This window comes from Emydura macquarii, unplaced genomic scaffold (genome assembly GCF_026122565.2).
Source record: "Emydura macquarii macquarii isolate MOO-44397 ecotype Brisbane River unplaced genomic scaffold, CSIRO-AGI_Emac_v2 contig_71, whole genome shotgun sequence".
NCBI lineage: Eukaryota > Metazoa > Chordata > Testudines > Chelidae > Emydura > Emydura macquarii.
This window is the reverse complement of record NW_027130208.1, coordinates 3,027,296-3,050,622: the sequence shown is the minus strand read 5'-3', so window position 1 is coordinate 3,050,622 and position 23,327 is coordinate 3,027,296. Positions and strand designations below refer to the sequence as shown.

The 23,327-nt window shown below is 42.8% G+C and overlaps 1 protein-coding gene across 4 annotated transcripts in view; it reads left to right on the top strand.

Moving 5' to 3' along the window:
- Nucleotides 1-23,327, top strand: part of FHIT (fragile histidine triad diadenosine triphosphatase) — a 939,636-nt gene that overhangs the window by 184,100 nt on the left and 732,209 nt on the right. Inside the window, exon 4 of one of the 4 annotated variants that reach the window (XM_067541440.1) lies at nucleotides 6,760-6,861. The exons of 2 other annotated variants lie outside the window; for them this stretch is intronic. The gene's annotated coding sequence lies outside the window, so the exon portion shown is untranslated. Of the gene's footprint in view, nucleotides 1-6,759; nucleotides 6,862-22,440; nucleotides 22,525-23,327 lie in introns of those variants that run through there. One more of the 4 variants, XM_067541453.1, reaches the window with a different exon arrangement.

The following is a 23,327-nucleotide window of genomic DNA, read 5'->3' as shown; positions in this document are numbered from 1 at the left end:
CCTTCCTGTCCATTTCTTCCTCAAGCATTTCTGTGCTTTCTTCCATGTCGCTCTTAAAATGGGGATATACACTGTAAAAATTCCACCAAAATCCACCACCTTATCCCCTTCCAAATTCGTCTTTAAAACTTACCTCTGCTATGATGTCTGCAGATCACTCATGTCTGGGATTGTTTAGCTGAGCCTTCCACTTTTCTGCCCACCTCTCACCATTTTGCTACTTCTTCCTCCCCCACCCCTTTTTGTCTGTTTAGTCCGTGTGTAGCGTCCTGTTTGGCGACTTGACGATAAACTCTGTAGGGCCAGGACTGTTGTCTTTTTTATTTGTCTGTCCAGCACCAAGCACAATGGAGTGCTGGTCCTGGGTTGCGATACCTAGGTGCCACCATAATACATATAATAAACAAAAATACAATGCATTATCAGCAATGCTAAACTATCAAGTGATGAGATTACATCACACATCTTGGAAGATGCTGGATTATTTTCCCTCTTCTATAAAATTTAAAATGCAACAGGCAGTGGATTCAACTTCTGAACTCTACAGGTCTCACAGGATCTGCTTGAATTCTCCATGTGTGATCACTATATCTTGTGCTGTCTCCAAGCCCCTAGCTACCCTCCCAAGCTCTGTCAGCAATGGCTGCTGCACCTAGAATCTTCTAAAAGGTGGGGGTAGGGATGTGTTTTGTAGTGCAGAGAAGGCTCTACTCATTGTTAAACAAACCCCTGGGATGTATTAACTTTCCAGGGTTGAAGGAGAGATGATGGGTGGGAGCCACCTGGCCCAGCCCCCACCCCCCATACACAGCACATGGACTTTGCAGAAAGGGAGGAAAAGTCCTGTTGAAGTGGCTTAACCCTTCCTTCCATGGGGAAATTGTGGTGTATCGAGGACTGTTGGAATTGCAAGCTCTCACTTTAATGGGTGGATTGTGGTTTCCTGGTTCCACTTAGTGTTGCTGGGAGCAGCAGTCAATCTGTAGACAGACAGCCTTTAGTAAAGTGGGGTGAGACTAGCCTCTCTGCTTTAGGGAGAAGCCTACTTTGTCTCTTTGTTTTTAATTCTTGTTGTTAAAGTTCTGGATTTCAAGAAATAAAGTAATTCTATGTTGTATTCTGCAAGCAAGAGTAGTTTATGTTTTTATCTAATTTGAGTATGCCATGAACATAACAGAAATAAGGAGATCCAGATGTGGAAGTTTCTCAGAAGGGCCATCTAACTCTATTTACATTAGGCACTCCAGGGATTTTAATTTGCCATGGATGATATAATCTAGTGATAGCCAAGGATCAGTGGGGATACTGAAAGATCAAGTGATAAAAAGGGAAGGGATTTTGTGCACTTTGTAGAAGATCAGTTTCCCTATCAGTATGTGCTTGGGTAACACTTTAGATTTAATCTGGTCCAATAAAGAGAAATTAGTAAATTAAGTGACTATTATGAATTGTTTGGGAAATAGCGATCACCATTTATTGGGATTCCACATGACAGCCATTGGAAGGATTTTGGATACAAATGCATGCATTAAACTCTTACTTTCCCAATATGACTTGTGAAATGAGGGCCATATTAAACAAAATAGATCAGCAATGTTAATTAGCAAGGTGCACTGTAATTAGTTAGGAGGATGGTAGATAAAAATTGGCTACGGTTTAAAGAGTTGGTGAAGTTGACTCAAGGGGAAGGAATACTGTTATATAAAACTAAACATAAAACTTGAAAGGCAGTGTGGGTTGAGGGAAAAGTTTTCTTAGTTAACTGCACGTACAAGCACATTCAGTTATAGAGGGGGGGGGGAAGAGCTTTATAATAAGGAGTAAAGGGAACGTAAAGTATTTGCTATTCCCAGTCCTGGATGCAGGGCCACTAGCAGTGCAAAGTCCACCCACAGGGAGGTTTGTGTTGGTGGGAGGCACTTCACCTCCATTCCACTAGGTGTCCACAGTGGGCCAGTGCATCATCTGACTAGGGAAGTGCCATGGCCAGAATGGTTGGGGGATGTACTGATTCAGTGCATCTCCTGGTCAGCCTCAACCAATAGAATTTCCATGGAGCCCTGATTATAATGTAAAGGTTGCTGCCTAAGAAAAGGCAGCAATGCAATCAAATCTAATCAAAATGGTGGGGAAGAGAGCAAAAGAGTCTTCAAACATGTTGGAGGAAAGAAAAATTAAGAGGAGAACAGAAGGATCATTAATTAGGGCATCTTACTAAGGAACAATTTCAATTTCTTTTACAACTACTTGTATTGTAAGCTCTTTGGGGGCAGAGCTCTCCTTTTTGTTTTGTTCATGTAATGCAACTAGTGCAATGGGTACAATACTGTTAATAAATAATAATACAATAAAGAGCATCTTTCTTTTAGTCTAGGTGTCTTGAAAATGCAGTTTGTTGAAAAATAAACAGTGGAAAAACTGAATGCTTTCTGTGCATCTGCAGTGTCTAAAAGAAAATCTTGACCATACAGACATGAAGGATAAAGTTTTTGGTAGAGTGGATAAAAATATATTATTTTTATAATTTTTAAAAAATCTGATATTTTTAACTTAAATTAGATTTTTTTAATTTAATATTTTTTTAAAAATTAACATACTTAAAATTTAATTTGAAATTATGGTAGTCTATGTTGAACCCTACATTTACTATAATCTATTAAAATCATTTAAATTAAATTTTTTTTAAATATTGAAGCAGCATAAGTTTGCTGTCAAAGTTTTAAAGAGATTTAAACCACTGAACTGGTGGAAGTCACTGGAACAAGGGTTTGTTGGACAGCATTAGCCTTTTCTGTAGGAGCAGAGAGAATATTCTCTTCATTTCAGTTTATTTAATTCAGTTCAAAGACTAGTTTGTTTAAAGTTGAAAAACTGATTGGATGTTGAAAAAACAGAAAAGCTTGTTTTCCTCTTCCAATCTATTAAGAAAGAACATGGCGAACAGAACCAATCAGTCCAGTTCACTAGCTACACACTAGCTACTACCGCCTTTGTTTAATAAATCAGTTAGTTTAAAATGCAAAACAAGCACTGTTTGTAAAAATGTAAGATGTAAAAAAGCAGGCACTGGTCCATTGCTCAGCCAGCTTCCTCTTCCTGTTGGGGCCTTGACCTGGGGTGTGACTGCTGTAGGCCGTTAGCACCAAAGCTGTTGTTCAGGTGTACTAATTCAGTGTATCACCATAGCTAAGCAGCTAAGGTTGCCACCTAAGGATCTAGAAGGCGTGGGTTCAATACCACATCCTGATATCAACCTCTTTCCATTGGGGTAACCTTGGGGGCACTACAGGATCAGACTTTCCAGATGGTGCTGTGGAAGACTAACCTTTTCTGGAGTGTGCACATAATGGGCTGGTTCCCAGGACTACTCTTCCTCCTGTACCCTTCACAGTCAGCGAGGTACCGTATCTTCTTTCTTCGTATCTGGGAGTCTAGGATCTTGTGGATAAAGCACTCTTTTTGGCCTTGGGCTGGCAGAGGGGGAGCTTGTCTTCATTCAGGAAAGGGATTGTTAGAGAAGGATCTAAGGAGGGAGACATGGAATACAACATGCACCTTGAGATAGTGGAAAAGTTGAAGTTCAAGGGTTACTGGATTGATTTGCCTGCAAATCTGGTATGGTCCTAGGTACTGGTGATCTAGTTTACACATGGGTCTGTCTGTCTTGAGGTGCTTGGCCAACAGCCTTACCTTTTGTCCTTTTCTGTCGAGCTAAAGGAGGGAAAGTGCTCTCAGGGAGGCCAGAAGAAACATTTCAAGGACTCCCTCAAATTATCCTTGGGGCATTTCAACATTTATCCAGCATTCTGGGAAGATTTCGCTCATGATCGTTCTACGTGGCAAAGCCCCATCCATACAGGAGCTACAGTCTGTGAGTGCAGGAGAACTGCGGAGGCAGAGCAGAAGTGCCAGTAGCGTAAATCTTGCAACAGCAGCATGTCTGCTGTTAAGCAACCCATAGCGGCATCTCTTGTTCAGTGTGCCACAGGCAGTTCAAAACTCAAATTGGCCTGATCAGCCACTCACGTATTCACAGAAACCCAACCATCCCGTGATGTCATGGTCATTTTTGAACCCGAAGAATGAACAACAACCTTTTGTCCTACTCAAATGTAGAACCCTCCTGCCGATGACGGTTACCATGATGTTAGTGTGCCGTCATCCAAGTTTTGTTTAAACTCTTCCTGTGTCTGATGGATTTGACAAACCAGGTCTGAGTCTGCGGGGACTGTGGCTGCTCTGAGTATCAAAGGGTGACAACAAGATTCGAAACCATAATTTGCAAAAAGTGGGCTCATCTTGTTTGAGGTGTTGTCTGCATTGTTGTATGCAAATTCTACATATGGAAACAGTTAGTCATAGTCATTTTGCTGGTAGTTGGTGAAGCGTTGCAGGTATTGTTCCAATATCTGGTTCACTCTTTCTGGTTGTCCATTGGTTTGAGAATGGTAGGTGGTCAATGAATGGAGACACAACTCTAGGAGGTGGAACTTCTTCCACCAAAACTGAGACCTGAACTGGCGACCCCAGCCTGAGGTGATGTGGTCCAGGAGGCTATGGATGTGGAATATGTGTAATAAGGGGACAAGCAGTATGTTTGATGGTGGGAAGGGAATGAAATTTGCCATCTTTGTCAACTGATTCATTACTGTACATATGGTATGGCATCCCTCAGATTCTGGTAATTCAACAGTGAAGTCCACTGTAATGTTAGCCCAGAGCCTCCAGCAGTTCTCAGCAGATATAAACATCCCAAAATGTTTAGTATGGAGAACTTTAGTACAGCAGATGTTGCAAGACCTAATGTAGACCCCAAGACCGAAATGGTGAAGCACTGGTTTCCAGTATGAACAGCTGACTTGGGTTGGGATGTGTGAGGATGGGCACAAAGGTGAACACTGCCTAAAGATAATTAAAGGCTTCTTAGGCTTCTGGCACCCAAGAGAACTTGGTGGCTTTTCACATCAGAGAGGTTATAGGATCAGGATTCAGGAGTAGCCCTGTATAAAGCATCTATAGATATTCACAAACCTAATGAAGTGCAGAATTTCTCAAATGCTTTCTGGTGTTGCCCAGTCCACTTTCTGCTTCCACCATTCGGGGATCCATGCGAACTCCCTCAGTGGACAGAATGTAGCCTAGGAATTCCACAGTGGGGTCATTGAGGTTCTATTTCTCCAGCTTAGCATACAGCCTGTGTTGGCGGAATCTTTTTAGGACTTTGCACATATGATGGTTGTGCATAGGCTGGTCAGAGTAAATTGGGATATCATCTAATTAGGCAACCATGTATTGGTCCAGCATATCTGATAAGACATCATTAATTAGATTCTGAAAGGTTGCAGGAGTCATAGTAAGTCCAAAAGGCATCACCAGCTATTCAAAATGGCCATTCCAAGTGTGAAAAGTGTTTTTTTTTTCATCTCCTGAATGGATTCTGACTAGGTTGTATGCTCCTCTGAGGTCCATCTTGAATAACTGGGCTGTTCTTACCCAGTCCAGGAGCTCTGGGATCAGAGGTAGTGGGTATCAATTTTGCACTGTGATTTTGTTTAGAATGTGATAGTCCACACAGAGTCTTAGGGAGCCATATTTGTCCTTTACAAAGAGGACAGGACCAGGAATGTGGAACACAGGATGAAGAGTTTCTCCAGCTTCTGCTGGATATAGCCCTGGAAATTGGCTACTTCAGGTTCTGACATGGAATATGTTTGGGCAAATGGACTCTTGGCTCAGGCTATAAATCAATCAGGCAGTCATATTCCCAATGAGGAGGTAGTGTGTCTACATGTCATTTTTCAAATATATCTGAATATTCTTGGTATTTTGTGGGGAGTGTGATGTCTGATCCCAATAGCTAGGAGTCCTACTCTGTTGCCTGAGCATCTCTCCCTGTTTCCAAAGCCTGGGAGGGTTCCAGACCAACCTGAGGTTCCAGAGGCTTGAGTTTGCAAGTCAAGAGGTAGGTGTCCTGGCAAAATTTAGAATGAAATGTCATAGTCTGTTGACACCAGGAGATATGCAAATCAGGTGGTCAATGCTATTACATTAGAAACACAAGTTCTCCCGATGTCAGCATTCCCATTTGGACAGATGAATTTGGGACTGTGCCTTGTACACCTGAGTGTGCTCAGATAACGGGCCCTTTGCAGGGATGGTGAGCAGTGCCTGGGTGTGGGATGGAATCCTCTTCCTCTTGACTTGCTGCTCATTAATTCTATTGTTGATTGGGAGGCACAGCTCAATAAAGGATATAGATACATGGGTGAGCTCATCTTTTATGTCCTTGCTGAGACCAAGACAGAATTGATGTAGCTGGGCCGGCTTATTCCAAGCCATATCTGCCTCCAGGCATTGGAAGTGGGCTTCAGATATTGCAGCTGACCCTGAGGCCTGGCAGAGTCTCTGTAGGGCCGCCTCTATGGTGTGAGTTCCGTGTGAGTCAGTGAAGAGTGTTGCTAAGGCTCTCGGGAAGGTGTCCCACTTGGCCAGGATAGGGTGATCCTGTTCCACCAGAAGGGACGCCCAGTCCAGGGCCTCGTTTGTTAGAAGGCTGATGACCAGTTCTACCTTTGCCTTGTCCTTCTTGTAGGCATTGGGCCACAATGGGAAATCAAGCCTGCACTGGTTCATGAAACCCCAAAAATCGCTGGTAGTGCTTTGGTAAAGGTACTGTGGGTTCGGGTCCTGAAGGTAATGTGGGTCGTGGGGCTGTGGGAGACATTCTTACTTGCAATCCTGTGATCTGTTTTTTTCCAGGGTGTGGTTTCTGCCTGAAGCTGGTGGTCCATTTTGTCCTGTAAAGCTTGGTTTTCTGCCTGTAGACTCAGTGTCTCCCCGGGCACCTGTGGCACTCTACTGGTGAGTTCCATACCCTTTTCACATAGGATAAGCCTAAGAGGAAACCAAAGTAATCTGAGCAAACTGTAATGCCTGGTGACTGAAGCGGGCTAGGAGGCAGTCCAGAGCAGTAGTCAAAGGTGTGCGAGTGGTTGGGTAGCTGGCAGGTCAATCTAGGGTAATGATGAGAGTTCTCACATGGGTCAATAGCTGGAAGATCCAGTCCAATGGGTCAGGTCAGTTGGTTGGGGAGGTGAGGTTGGGTGAGGCAGTGGGGCAACAAGACAGGATCAGGTGAAACAGCAAGGTGGTCTCTCCAGCAACCAGCAGACGCTGGTCTGTTGCACAGACAGAGAGCTTCCGCTCTTGAGGCCTTTATGTAGTCCAGGTATCCAACGAGAGCACTGTCTATCCATTTAGTCGGGTCTGGGGGTGTGGCTGCTGTGGGCCTAAAGGCCTTTTGCACAAATGCTGTTGGCCAAGGGCACTGGTTCAATATATCACTGTGGCACAGCGGCTAAGGCTGCTGCCCGATTGGCCTCAGTTCAATACTGGGCTCCTGATACGTCTTCATTAGGAAAAAATGTTTGAATTATTTTAGTAATAATCTGGGAACATGACTGTTTAATGGGTGAGACCGAGGGTGGATTTGTGAAAGATAAATCATGTCGAGCAATTTGGATTATTTATTAAAATATACATTAGAGTTTTTTAACCCAAGCACTTTGGTAAAGGTAGAAAACAATAGGTGAGAAATATAAATGCATTGTAATACAGTGCTTGTAAATGACAAGAGATATCTTAACTGTGTAATAGTGATCTACATTACCAACATTTCATAGATTCAGAGATTATAACGACAGATGTGATCATCTAGTTTGACCTTGTGCTTATTGGAGACCATAGGACTTCCTTTAATTAATTCCTGTTTGAACTAGGGCAGATCTTTTAGAAAAACATCCAGTCCTGACTTAAAAGTTGCCAGTGATAGTAAATTGTCCCAATGGCTAATTATCGTCACTGTAAAAAAATGTGTGCTTTATTTCTAGTCTGATTTTTGTCTAGCTTCAACTTCCAGCCATTGGATCATGTTATACCTTTATCTGCTAGAATAAAGAGCCCTCTATTATATCATTTCTGTTCCTCATGTAAGTTCTTACAGACTTTGCTCAAATCATCCCTTAACCTTCTCTTTGTCAAGCTAAGCGGATGGAGCTCTTTGAGCGTTTCACTATACGGCATGTTTGAGTCGGTTGTGGCAGAATCCAAACTTCAAAGCATTTTCTCATTACAGATTGTTCTTCAAGTACCTTGTTCTTGTGTAGCCTCTTATTATCATTGTGTAGAGTTGGTCATCCATTCTTTTTTCCATGGTCTCTGTAGTTGACTCAGTATGAGTTTTGCACACAGTCATCTGTTCCGGTTTGTTGATTGTGGCTGCCTGTGGCAAGGTGAGGCATCTCAATTAAAAGAATTTGGGAGGCAAGATATTTAGTTCATGAAGAGACAGGTTATTGGTACATCAAGGAATATTGACACTCACCAATTGTTACATCTTAAATGTGTGAGTGCAAATTATCCAGGCTCCAAATTATACTTCTCCATCCAAGTCACTTTCCCTTAATTAAAGTGCCTTTCTCGCAACTGGGAGCTCACCTTCCAACAATCATCACTGGTCTCCAGCTAGCCAATCAGAAAGCTACACCCAGCCTGAAAGCAGCTTCAATAACAATCTATTCCTGGTTTCTTCCTCCTCCTCTCCTCTGATTCCATTTGCTCTCTGGGGACTAATTAGGCAGGGGTATCCCCTCTGTTTATCTTCCAAATCCTGTCCCCAACAAACCCTCAGGAGGGCTGGAAAGTCACAATAGCATTCGTAGCCTTTTCCATCATTCCGTTTTCAATGGTAGGTCATGCTGCCCCACTGCCCTCAAGACATGTAATTTTTGCCCAGATTTCTTGTAGAAATCTAAGGTGATTATTTTATGGGTCTGTAGAACTGCACACTTTTCCAGCCACCTCTGTTAAAAGTGTAATGTAGCTTCTGTGTGTCACTTTCTGTTTTTAAACTGCACAAACTTTAATCCTTCCACTTTGGGATTCTCTGCTAGGTTCTTTCCATGGAGGGGAGGATTGAGGGTATAATAAAAGTTGTGGGGGAGCTTTTTCTCTGTGTTAAAGACTTATTTGTATTTTCCCCCCTAAATTCTGTGTTCTTAAATGTGTGTAATGCACCTAGAGCTGAAGCAAGTGAAGCATATAACTGTTTAACTGTATGCTTTTAGGGCCAAAACCTCAGTTCCATACTCCATTTTTCTAGTCAGAGGAAGTCAGTGAGTGGCAGTGCTAGTTCTATAGTTCTCTATTTAGCCATAATCCCAGGTACGTGGCAGCTACATACCTCAGACAGAGGTGTTGTTTTGTCCCATTTGTGATTCACATCTGACAGGAGGCACCATGACCTTAGCTGTGAGACTTGGTTCAGACTCACTAATTTTGATAAATCCAGTGTTTCCATTCTCTAGGATTAAAACTGTGGTAGTGCTGTATAGCAGACTGCTGTCAGAGATCCTTGCACTTAGGGCTTTTGGATGGATTTAAACAGTAAGGCTTGAGGTGCAAGTTCAGAATTGTTTAGTTCTCTGATAGACAAAATCCTAATTCCAAACATTGGTTTTGTCAGGTCTTGTTGGCTGTATGGCTGTAGCAATACAAAAGGTCACAGTACAGGGCTTTTGCTGTAAAGAATCTGCACTGACTTTTTAAAATATAAATAATCTGTTTCCTTCCCTGCTGTTTCATGTCATTTAAAAATAGATCTGACCATTGCCTCATACAGAGAGAGACAAAAAAGAGAGAGAGAAGAGTTTGGCATTGTTACAAACATAAGGTACAGAAAAAGACTGTAAACTAGTCTTTCCCATTACACTGCCATTCTAACATTCTCAGGATTTTAAATTTCAATACTGCAGGCCCTAGTTACCAGTGTACATATTAAACACTCACAATTATGCTTTGAAATAGCCCAATCTTGCAGGACCCCCACATGGAGGGGGGGAGGAAAGGGTACATTTTACTGGGGCCTGGAGGCCCCGAGTGACCCGGCCCAGGCTGCAACCCACATTACCATGAGGAAAAAAATGTTCATGGCTCATGAGATTGTATGTATGGGATGAGGGATTGTGGTATGTGTGTGGGAGGGGGCCCGTGTTACAAGTCTGTACTGGACCCGAAAATATTATGCTTGGGCCCTGCAACTTTATAATGTGTTTAGCTTCGGATTATATTAATATTGAGACTATTGTGTTATAGATATGCAGTGTGAAGTCGAGGGTTCCTTCACTCTCCCTTTTTATTTTAATTGACTGTACTTAGCACTAAGGAAAGAGTCTTTGTTTTCAAAATTCTTGATTAGAGAAACATGAACTACCCTTTCTTAATTGTATTAAAGTCTAAATTATCTTCCTGTTTACAAAACCTAGGCAGCAGCCCTGCACACTGTTTGGCTGGAGTAAGGGTGACAATCTGGGTGAGGTAATGTCTTTTATTGGACCAACTTCTGGTGATGAGAGAGACAAGCTTTCAGACCACACAGAGCTAAGTCCAGTAAATCCAGAAGTTGGTCCAGTAAAACATATTACATCACACACCTTGTCTCTCTGATATCCTGGGACCGACACAGCTACCGTTACACTTGCAGAAGTAAAACTTTTTCAGTGAGACCCTCCTTGTTGAGTCTTGAAATTTTCTGACTTCTTACCTCGGGGGTGTGACTTTTATCTAAGTTACAATGGTGTAAAGCAGGAGGAGAGGAAGAGTGGTCTAGAGGATAAAGTGTGAACCTGGAACTCAGGAGACCTATGTGTGCCTTTATGTCTGTGATCTTGACTAAGTCACTTAATTTCTTCATGCATCATATTCCCCTCTGTAAAAAAGAAAATAATGGCTCCTTCCCTCACATAGATGTTATGTGGGGATAAGATCCATGAATGATTATGAGATGGATAGATATTACAATAAGGGCTGTGTAAGTGCATAGCTAGAGGAACTTCAGTGGAAGCATACTAGTATAAACTTGACCAGAATGAGGCTTCTACAGAAAGCTGTGAACATCAGCTAGCCTGACCTAATGTATGGAAGACAGCATTGTGGGGCAGATTCATGAGCAAACATCATGCATCAAAAGACAATTGAAATGTCACCTACAGTAGGTGTAAATATTTTATGGAAAGGGAAAATGCCTGTGCACATTCTGTAGTGTGATCCTGTTGATAGCCTGTGATGGGCCTTAACCCCCATCACCTGCACCCAATTAATCATGCTGTGCACCTGGTGAGGCGAGTTGCTAATTGGTTCCTCATTCCAGAGCGGGCGGAACTAAGCCATAATACGTTGACTGAAGTCGCTCAGTTGAGGGGAGAGATGGCAGAGGAGGTAGGTCTCTCTGGGTAAGAGTTAGGGTGCACGGTATGGTGACCAGATGTCTTGATTTTTATAGGGACAGTCCTGATATTTGGTTTTTTTCTTCTATAGGCGCCTATTACCCTCCACCCCCTGTCCTGATTTTTCACATTTGCTATCTAGTCACCCTAGTGCACGGAGACAATGGGGGCAATGCATGACAAGGGCAGCATAGGCTCCTGCATGGGAAGCCCTGCAAAACAGTTTGTAAACAGAGGAAAAGGCTTCAGTAGCCCAACTTCAGTTTTGGTTATATTGTTTATGTTACCTTGGAATGGGTCTGAACTTAGGTGACTTGGCTGGAGAGTTGAGACACTGAAGCCAGAGGCAGAGACAGGTGGCCAGCAGCAGGTGTTGGGGCTGAAGATAGCGGCAACATCCTGTGCCGATGCTAAGGGGTGCTCTGAACATGAGTGAGCCCTGCCACGTAACATTTTTAGGGTAAATCTTTATTGCATGAAGCTTTCTGATTTTACTGAAACATTGTAAATTCACAGTAACTTTACTGATTTCAGTGGTGTCATTCCTGATTTTGTCTGGTAAACTTTACCTGTTTGCTATAAAACTGGGGAATAGATACACACACATAGACTTTATATTTGTATAGACACAATATAAAACCAATATGTATAACTGTAATGGACATAATATCAAATCTCTGAAAAACATGAAGTTATTTGTTGCTCTTACAGCTGATATTTTATCTCTGATGCTTATTGTTTTTGAACATCAGACCATGGAAATAAGAATGAGGTCCTGATATTTTTCGAGTTTGGCATTATATCATCAAGCTACACAAATCAGTGGAGTCAGGCATGCACTGATTTATCCAGGCATGAACAGATTTGCCTTTTTAGCCATTACAGTAATAATTAAAATGAACACCAACACCACCTCCCCATTTGATATATTTTCATATTTCTTTTGTCCTAGCTAATGCTTCTTGGTTTGCTGCCAGAAGCCTTTATTTTAATCTCCCTTTGACCTTATTTTTGTTTTTGTGTGGCCTGTTCTGCTATGACATATCGGTACCCTCCTGTTTGTCTCCTTCTATTTTTTATTACACCCCTTGCCTATGGCATTTCCTTTTCCATGTTGTTGCGGGCAGGGGGCGAAGAGTTGGCTTCTTTTTGTCTCTTCCAGGCTCCTTTTCATGGCTTATTATGTGTCTCTCTCCTTTCTGATTCTATTCCTTCCTACCTTCTACACCGCTGGTGTGCCTTATATTTCACTGAATTAAGGAGGATGCATCCCCCACAGTGCCACCAATGTGGAAAGTTGATTATTTCTCTACTGATGCAATCTCTGCCAGTGACCGTTGTCACAGGTGCTACCTGGTGAGATAACAGATCATTTAAAAGATAAACTATTTCAGGATAATATGCCATACACACATTTACTTCAACATTTTGCCACTTTAACACTTTATTAAACTGAAGGGAGATTGTCTTGATACCCATATTTGCTTAGTAATTAAAACATCAGCTTTTGACCTGCAGGTGGAGGAAATTAATCATAACAGGATTGTCATTACTTCCTTTCCTCCTCCACAGACATAACAGGGACCTGTAGCTTTCAGCTGGGCTCCTCTGGAACAAGTGTCATGGGGTAGCTGACCCTCTGAGGGGAATTTAGCTCAGCCTCACCTGTAGTAGATCAGCTACCTTCCAACTGAGCCTGATCAGTTAGAGATCAGGCAATTATAAAAACCAGCAAGTGGCTTCCGTGGGGCAGAGAGCTGCCAGAAGGCTCTGGTAGGAAGTTCTGGGGCTGGTTCTCGGGCAAGTGGCCTGAGGGGTGGAATCCTACAGGGAACAGATAGGTCCCTGCAGCAGATCCTGGGTAAGGGATGATATCCTATTTTAATATGAAAAAAAAATTAAGCTGCACTTAGTATTCCTGGGGGAATTCTGCACACATGTCCTGTGCAGAATTCATGTCCTGTACAGATTTCTTTGCTTCCCTGCAGAAAAATGACTTTCTGATAGGGAAGCCACAAGAGCAGTCACATGCTTCTCTCCAGCAATGTGGGCACGTTGTTTTGGGTGCTTGGAGCAGCCAGCGGAGATAAATCAGTGTGGGGGTGAGGGTGGGGCTGGGAACACCCTGGCCAAGGTTGGTGCCCCTGTGCATCTGGACTCCCATACCCAGAACCCCCCCCCCCCCACTGAGCCCTCCGTACCTCAACCCTCACCCCCCTGAGCCTCACCCCCTGCATCCAGCCCCTCCCTGCACTCAGACCATCCCAGTCTCTCCCCAGCTGGTAGCACCTACGCTGTGCCAGGCTCAGCTGCTAGCCCCAGCTGGGCTGAGCTGGGACTGGGGGAGGAGTGCACTTCTGCTGCACGGCTGGGACCAGATCAGACCTACTCCCAGAAAGTTCCCTTGCTCTGCACCCCCAACTCCCTGCTTCCTGCCCCCATTGCTCCTCAGCTGTGGGGGGAGGGGTCACTGTGTGGGCAACCGCTCTCCTGGTTGCCCAACTCTCCTGCATCCAGATCCCTCCTCCCCGCTAAGTCCTACCCTTCTGAATCCAGACCCCATTCCCTCACTGAGCCCCCCCATTGGAACCTCCATTCTGATGAGCCCCACCCCATCTGTACCTGAACTACCCCACGAGCCCTCTGCACTTGGATGCTCACCCCACTGAGCCCCAACCACCTTCACCTGGACCCCCCTGCAGAGTCCATTGCCCCTGCACTCGGGAGTCCCCCAACGAGCTCCTGTACATCAGATCCCCTCCCTCTTGCAGCTCTCCACTGAGCCGCTCGCACCCAGATTGCCCCACACAGAGCCCTCTCACCCAACATCTGGATCCCCCCCACACTAAGCCTCTCTACACTTGGATTCTGCCAGTTGAGCCTGCCTGCCTGTACCTGGTGCACTGGCAGGGGGCCACTAACCCTGGTGAGTTGCTATTCCAGAAGGAATTCTGTGCCAAAAAATTAAAAATTCTGTGCCAAAAAAAAAATTCTGCAAAATTCTGCAAATTTTATTTGTTAAGAAATAAATGTGGAAGCTCCAGCATAGTGGTGGGGAGCAAAAGCCACTGGCTGCATGGAGGTGGGAGATCACGCTGCTGCCCTCCCCATCATCCCTCTGGGGGCAGGCCCAGCCCTTTTGTTGTATCAGGGGTGGGTGCTGCCTCACCGTTGAGTCTGTGTCCTGACGGTTGGGGAATTTGCAGAATTTTAAAATATTGTGTGCAGATTTTTTATCTTTTTGAAGCAGAATTCCCTCAGGAGTAAAAAAGGTCGATAGCCAGCAGAAGGAGCCCAAGTACAGCCAAAGGAAGAATTCTGCAGTGTTGGCATACGGACAGAGGAGGCAGAATGAACACAATAACAAAAAAGGGTTTCCATGTCCAGGCGGTGTGAAGTCCAATGGGAGGGCAGAGAAATGGTAACTGTTGTGGGCAGTGTTGGTGAATTCGATGACAACTGTAAATCATGGGTGGTGTACCTCAAGTGTGTTGAGCAGTTTGTAACCTGCAACACCATTCCAGATGGACAAAACTTCAGCCTTGCTAACAGTGATGGGTCCAAAGGCACAAGGCTACTGTGTGACCTGTTGTCTCCAGCTGTGCCTGGAACTGCCACGTATGCCGCAGTTACTGCAGCAATACAGAATCATTTTTCTCCTACCCCATCAGAGATAGCAGAACAATATCAGTTCCATCAACATCAGGGAGGTGGAGAGTTGCTTGCACAGTTCCTTGCTACTCTAAGGAAGTTGTCAGAGCATTGCCAGTTTTGGACAAACATTAAGTGATAGTCTGCATGATGAGTTAGTTTCTGGATTATGCAATGATCAACTCCAAAAGAAATTACTGACTATTTCAGTGCTTACATTCAAGAAGGCTGTTGAAGTGGCTGTTGCAATGGAGATAGCAGAGGAGGATTCTCAGGAATTCAGTGTGAACCGAGAAGTTCACCTCCTGAATCAAAGAGACAGAGGACCATGGGAACGTAAGGAATTTCTGCGTGACTGTTGTGCACAGACTATGCTCACTGAGAAGGATTGCTGGGCACACCAGTTCATCTGCAGACAGTATCAGGAGAAAAGACACATGACCCTCACTTGTCAGACAATTCAACAACCAGCAACACTGAGTAACTGTCCATCCAAGAAGATGCTTATGAAGACTGAACCTAGGAAGGACAGAAGTTGGAAATTCATAATGTGGAAAAAAAACCAGGGCTCTAGTGACACTGACCTAGCACTACACAGAAGCTAGAGTCATAGATGGCATCTGGGTTCCACCCTTGATTGAAGGAGTTACTACAAGAATGGAGCTTGATACTGGAGCTGCCATCTCACTGATTTCTGCATCTACCTATCATCAGACATTGTCACAATTGTCTCTGGTGGAAACTTCCATGGTTTTGAAGACATATACCAGTGAAAAGTTGGTCCCAAAAGGGAGCTCCAGATAAAAGTTCAGCTAGAAGGACAGTCACTTGTTTTACCTCTGTATGTGATTCAAGGAAAGTGTCTACCATTATTTGGCAGATCTTGGCTTGAGAAGCTCACTGAATTGGACTGAGATCAAGGTGACCATGAAAGCACCTCAAAATCTTCAAGAAATACTGGACAGACACTCCAAAGTTTTTGAAAAAGTTTGGACAGAGGAGCAATGTGTCAGTGAAGCTCACTGTTGAGTTTGATAGCCAGCAATAATATTGCAAGTCGAAAGTTGTGCCTTATACTCTGAAGCCTCTAGTAGAAGCTGATTTGGACTGTTTAGTGAACATTGGAGTCCTGTCATTGGTTTCACACAGTGAGTGGGCTACCCCCATCATATCAGTGATCAAGAAAGGATAACCTAGTCTGAAATAGTGGGGATTTCAAAGTGATGCTGAATATAGTTTTATGTGCAGACTGGTATCCAATGCCTCATATTGAAACTACTCTTAGTGCTACTTTTTGTTACTTACTGCTACTCTCTGCTACTCTTAATGGTGACAATGTATACTGTTGCCAAATTAGGCAGAAATTTATCATAGTAGTAAAGCAGTCCTATGAACGGATATAACTGTGACACATTCTCTGGTGAAGGTTTCAAAAACTCATATTTGTCTTGATGTACTCTGTCCATGGTCTTCCAAATGCTGCAAAACAGCATCCAAATTTTGAAGATGATCCTTTTCTGTAACAAGAATGTCATCCAAATAGCACTGAACTCCATTCAGCCCCTTCTAAATCTCATCAATGTCTTTGTGGAACAGGATAGGTGCCAATGTGATTTTAAAAGGTGACCTGTTGTAACAAAATAAGCCATTTTGCATGTTGATTGATCCAGCATGTCTCAGATATCTCACAATCTGCATTTGTAGGTATGCATTGAGTAAATCCAAGTCACCTTTACATGAAGAGTTATAAACAAAATAAATAAGGAAATGGACTAAAGAATGTGAGCATGCATTTAAGGAGCAAAGAAACTGTTGACATCAGCTGAAGTTCTTAAGGACTTCAATGATTTGCTACCATTGCAATTGACATGAGATGCTTCACCATATGTAGTGGGTGCAGTTTTTTCCCACATTTTCCCTGGTGGCATGGAGACAACAATTGCCTTCCCTTCACAGACATTCACTATGCCTCAGAAGAACTATGTGCATAGAGAACAAGAAGCTCTGCATTATCTTTAGAATTCATAAGTTCCATACTTATCTGTGTGGTAGACATTTTATTTCATTCACAGATCGTTGCTCATTACTTTCCATTTTTTGGACCAAAACATGGAATTCCATCACTAATTACTGCTCAGATGCAATGATGGGCATTGCTACTTTCAGCTCATTCCTGTACTATTCAAATCTATAAAGGGACGCAATACGGCAATGCTTGCCATTCCTGCCAGCCCAAGCTGCCATCAACCCAAAGAAAGTTCAGATGAATTATTTTATCTCAATTTGATGGATAAGTTACACATCAGTAGCGCAGATATCAACAAATGAACTGCTAAGGATGATATGCTTTCTCTTGTGAAAGAAATGGTACTACAAGTTATGGTATTGGATCCAAAGAATTCCCAGTTTCCATGGCATATCAATGTGAATTATCTGTCAATCATGGTTGCATCTTATGGGGAATGTGAGTGCTCATTCCAAAACCACTTCAATCTCAGGTTTTGGAATCTCTTCACAAAGCCATTTTGGCATGGTATGGATGAAGACCATAGCCCGGAGTCATGTCTGGTAGTCGGGGATTTACAAAGACATTGAGAGGATGATGAGGTGCTGTACTACGTGTCAATAAATTCAGCATGATCCTGTCCCAGCTCAGTTACACTTTTGGACATGGCCTCAGATTCCTTGGACATGTATTCACATGGACTTTGCTGGTCCCTTAGAAAGTTTATATGTTTTTGATCACAGTCAATGCCCATTCAAAATGGCCAGAAGTTTCCATAATGAGTTCTACAGCTACCAAAACTATTGGACATTGTAAGTTGGTGAGTCTGCCAGCAGGGGCGACGCGGCCCTTCCTCAGATCTAGGCTCCGAGGAAAGCCACAGCACCTTGCTCCAAGGGGAAAGTTAGCAGGTTCCAAGAGTCTTTAGTTCCTGGCCCCCAGGCAGGGTGGAGCTGGCAAGAGTCTTTAGCCCCCCGGCTCTCAAGCGAGGCAGGGCTGGTAAGGAGTCTGCAAGCACAATGCTTGCTATCCTCTGTGGCAGCAGGTTCAGAGGAGCCAAGCATTCCTGGGGTGGCTAGGGAAGGGGGGAGGGAGATGCAGACCCACCCGACTCCTCTGCGTCCCAGCCCAGGGCCCTATCAGTGGCAAAGGGGTTCTGCCACTGGGTCAGCGGGGCTCCAGCCATAACATGCTGACGCTGGTGTGACCACAAGCTCAGCCAAACTGTAGTTGGCTGCCCCTGGGCTACTTCTTCCCACCCTGAACTTGGCTACCTGGAGCCAGGGGTCTTCCTCTGATTCTCCGGGGTAGATGGCAAGAGGGAGTCCCACCTGTCCCTCGTCATTGGCTGGCGGCATGTTCCCGTCGATGCAGCGCTATGCCACTTGAGGGGGGTGATTTTACTGCATCGACTTCTGGATAGATTGAGCAAGTCTTCACTGACCGCTCAGTTGATCCAGATAGGTCAATCTGACGGCGGCAACTTTGCCGCCCACAGTCCGCTGTCAGTGTAGACATACCCTGAGTTAGTGAGTGGCTATTCCAGGGAAGAATAATCCCTTGCAATTTAAGAGTCCGTGGTAATCCACCCTCAACTTTTAGTTAGGTTATATAGTATGTCATGTTAGCCATGTAAACAATAACATACATGTGTTTGGAAAGTTTTTTAAAGTAGGCTGGAGTAATGTGATCTCCTGTTTGAGCACTCCCCTCTCCAGAGTGCAAAGCCTCACTTTCATGTTAGCTTCACGTTTGATGCCTGACCAGTAAAGCAAGCACAGCAGACAACTATATTTGTATTACTGTCTGATCCCTCTGTCTCTCTGTCTGTCCTCTTCTCTGCTGGGTCCAGATATAACATTGAAAGCTGTGCTCATTATTCTCTCTTATGGGGAGAGATCTGTAGTCCCTGTCTCCTATAGAAGTTCTACCACTTACACTCACAAGTCTCTCCCTATGGGTTGACAGTTTCTATATTCTGGTGGAAAAGAGATGTCACCAGAGGTCATGGTGGGAGAGACAATTTCTCAGTAGCTCATGCTAATTCTAAGAGATCCCCAAGTTGGAAATCTAATGGCGAAGAGAGCTCCAAAAGGACCTCAAAGCTGTGTGTCTTCTTGTCAGTCTGAGGACATATGCCTTGATAGAGGGGGATATTACAAAGGCGGTACATTCTCTAAAACACTTCTGCCTTCCTATCAGCATCAGCTGAGTCCTGCCTACATATAACTTTAGCCAACTGCATTTCATCCCACTGCTAGGCTAAACACTGATACAGCTTGGAGATGATGCTCATTATATTAGATATAAAGTCGTTGTAGAATGGCACGCCACCTATGTAATGCTGGCACGTCCAGCTGTGTTTTCTCACCAGCTCCACCAGTAGCTTCATGTAGATGTTGAAGAGATGACTGAGTCTTGTGGGGCTTTGAAGGTAGGAGCTTTCGGACAAAGAGGCAGTGCCTATAATGACCCTCTGGAAGCTACATGATTGAACGTACTGCTTGAGGCTACATTTACAGCCATGTAGTTTATATCCACAGAAAAGCTGCAGCAGGGCAGAGGGAGAACATATTTAGGGTTAGATTCCATAGAAGAGCAGAAGTCATTGATTGCTGTCTCCCCTCTTCAGCAGCCTTATGCTAGGATTGGCTTTGCTCGCAGTGTGTAGTACATACAGAGTACAGTGTTTAGTGACACATATTTGAAAACATTTTCCATCAAACCAGGCCTCTCAAAAAAAATCCAAAAGAAGCCACACGTTTTTGTTGTTTGTTGTCCCTCTTCTGAGGACAAGGTGATGCACAAGCCTCTCAAAGGAGCAAAGCTGCCTGGAATTTAGGACCAGTTGCATAGTAAGGCTTTTGGAAATGCTGAAGAGGTTTCAAAAAGCATTTGGGCGGTGCTGATATAAACCTTGCTGCTACTACACAAATATTTGTTTCAGAGGTTCCCCTGGTAATAGATTATGTTTGAGGAATGTCAAGTTTGGGTCAATTCTTAAAATGAATAAACATTTAAAATAAAGAACCTGTGATTTTTTTTTTAAATGTAGCTTCTAGGACCTGTTTTTAAATAGGTATTAAAGGGTTTTAAAACTTTTTCTAAATGTGAAATGCTTCAGGGCATTGTTTGAGTTGAAAGGCAGTAAGAAAGTGGAATTTTCATTATATGTTGCAAAACTTAGGTCATTGGTGTGGGGCATGGCTTCATCAGCATGAGTTCTGTCATTTGCAAGGCTGCTGTGCCTGTAAAGGTTTATTAATCTTTATTTAATGTGTTAGCGTGAAAAAAATTAAACATACAAAGAATAAAGCTTATGTCTGCATTGTAAAGTCCCTCTGGGTGTTCGATCTATATTACTCATATCTGTAAAGGTAAAAATGGCAAGTTTTATTACCTAAGTACAAGACACAAAAGGCTATATTAATTTCACAGAATGCATAAAAATATGCAAATATGAACAACACCAGGGAAAACAGAACAACACAATATTGCAGCTTTGAAATTATGGGGTTTAATAAAGACTTGGTATGAAACAACATATGACATTTCTTTTAAACCAAGCTTTTGTTCTTAAACTACATTTAGTATTTTTCATGAAAGACTTCATATTCCCAAGCACTATGAATCATATTGCTGATTGTGGAAAGATTTGGTTCTGTATCTCATGAACATACATTTTGAAGTCTTTTTTTCACTACATGTCTCAATATGATTTAAGATATTTTATGCTGCCTGACCCAAATGTTCAAAAATCATGAGTCAGGCCCCCAAAACATCATGAGATTGGCTCAAACATGCTGAGTTCTTAAAAACACACACACACACAACATAGTGATGTCTTTTTATTTGCTTTTTTAGTTTTGGAGCCCTTAGGTTCCACATAGGTCATGTTTTCAAGCTTTTCTCCACAATCATGAGAGTTAGAAACTCTTCTTTACAAAACAAAAGCAGAGATTCCCATTTAACCAGAGGATTTCAGAAGTACGGGCTTTAAGAAAAATGAATCAAATATTGCGAGACGTATGATAAATCATGAGCGTCACAACACTGATAGTGTGATGTGATGTTTTTGAACGAAAAAGCTGTTAACTTTTCAAAAGTTGCATTGTAGAAGTGGTGCCTAGAGGCTTTCTGCCTCTCACACATACGCAGCTATAACCAGTCAGTCACCTAGCCCCATATTTGCAATCAATCCCAGAGAAATCTTTGTCACTGAGAAAGTTATTGGTTAGGCCTTCCCATTGGGCATAAGGACTTGGGCAGTGGCTTCTATTGTTCAAGTTATCACTTGATAAAGGAGCATTTAATTGCTGCTTTCATTTAGCCTGAATGAAGGCTGTGTAGCACATCCATCAGCTTTAAGCAGGTCAGTTATTGTGTAAGGATCAGAGACCTCCCTGGAGGCAGCCATTAACAGCTTCCAATATAACAACAGCATGAGCTTGGTAATAAAGAAACACTTTAGGTAGGTAGCACATGCTCGTGCTGAGGGTATCTTCTCTGTTAACTCAAAGGAAAGGTGACTGATTGCACAGTATAAAATGTCTGCTTAGTATAATTCTACATGGCACTTACAGTAGATTTGCAATTATCTGAAGGATTCAGCTGCAGCTGGAACTTTTGGAAAATCAAAGTTCAAAAGAAATTAGAGAACATATAAACAGCACAATTAGCAAGCAAGGCTGACGCACAACAGTAGTCCTATTGTACTATATTACATATTCATGTATTTAAACCAAGGAATGTAATAGTAAAACACGTCTCACAAGAGCTTTAATCTTCAGAACTTTTGGGATTTCTATGGTGCATGTTTTATTAAAAAACACATATGTATATTTTACAAACAGCTCCCCTTATAAAGTCTGCACTTTGAGGTTGTTGTAACATTGGTTAAATGGCATTTGATTAGGTGATAATAGCGCTAATTGTTTTCTAGACTAACAGCACTAGGGGATCAAAGGTGCTAATGTGCTATGTGTTGCTAAAATGCTATTTTAAATGAAAATGTTTCCAGGCCAGGACACAGACAGGTAGAAGACAAAAATGTGGATCTGCATCCAAGCTGCATCTGCCAGAATCAACTTGTATCCAACCCTTGATAAGTACTTCACCAGCAGCCCTGGAGACCCCAATCAGCTGTTTGGAGGCTGGCCCCCTCCCTCCTGCCACTGATCAGTTGTTTGGTGGCCAGCCCTTCCAGGCCTCTGCCAAAAAGCTGATCAGCAGCTGATCTGCAGCCAGCAAAGGGGAGAGGTGTTCCAAACAGATGCCAATTTTCATAAAAAATGTTTGGTCAAGTTTAAAAGTAAAAAATATACTTTTTTCTAACTTCCAACCTTGAAAACTCAATCTGGAAGCTCTGCTGGATTTCTTTCCTTGTCCACTATCACATGTAATAAAGTCTTTGCAGGCCAAATTAGGACATTGATTACACCTATGCAACTCCACTACTCTGCCTGGGTTGCACATGTGCAATTGATTGAAACTTAATGCATGAATTTGTTAGTGCATAAGAATGAAGGCAAGTTCTCTCTTCCCTGGGTTGGTTCTGCAGTGCTAAAGGAAAAAAAGCTACTCAAGGTAAAATGATAAAGATTGTGAATAAATACACAGCTTTATTGGGTAAGAAGATGCATGTTTCTGCTGTTATTCTTTAAAAAAGAACACTCTTTGAATAACAAATTTGATAGCTTCTTCCTTGTTGAGGGAAGTGAACGTCTTATCTTGGACCTTCATAATATGGTTATATAAAGTCTTCTCCAGATGTGCGTAGGAAAGGGTCACTTAAAAGTCTGTTTTCCAGGGTGATTTCACGGATACATTATGGAATCTTGAAATGTTCAATAATGTAGTTTAATTTTCTTTTCCTCTATGGAGGATGGTGTAGGGACAGTTTTGGTACTGATTTAATTGTATTGGTTTAGAATCAGATGCTGTTAAATTAGTGCAGTTTCCTACTGTCAATGTAGTTATAAAGATCAAAGGTGCTTATATCAATATGGCTTTTTCTGTACATTTAGTTTATTCTCCTTAATGCTTGTCAAAGCTTTGTATAGACGTTAGGAGTGATGGTAGAATTAAACAATAGGTTATTATTAATAAAGAACTTGTTTTTCTTCAATGCATCCTTTTCCTATACCCTAGTGGAAGACACATCCTCCTTTTTTTGCTGTGCTCTAGATATTGAAATATGTTCTCTCTCTCAGCCCTTTGGCTGCTTTAAATGTTTACTTGAAATATTAGCTGGTCTGCGTGAAGTCATAGTTTTCACTTTTTATATTGGGCTGTTTGTTTGTTCTCTCTATATAATCCCAGTCCAGTTCCCTCAGAGCAGCTGGCCACTTTGCACCCATTATGTAACTGTAGCACTTTTCTGCAACTAG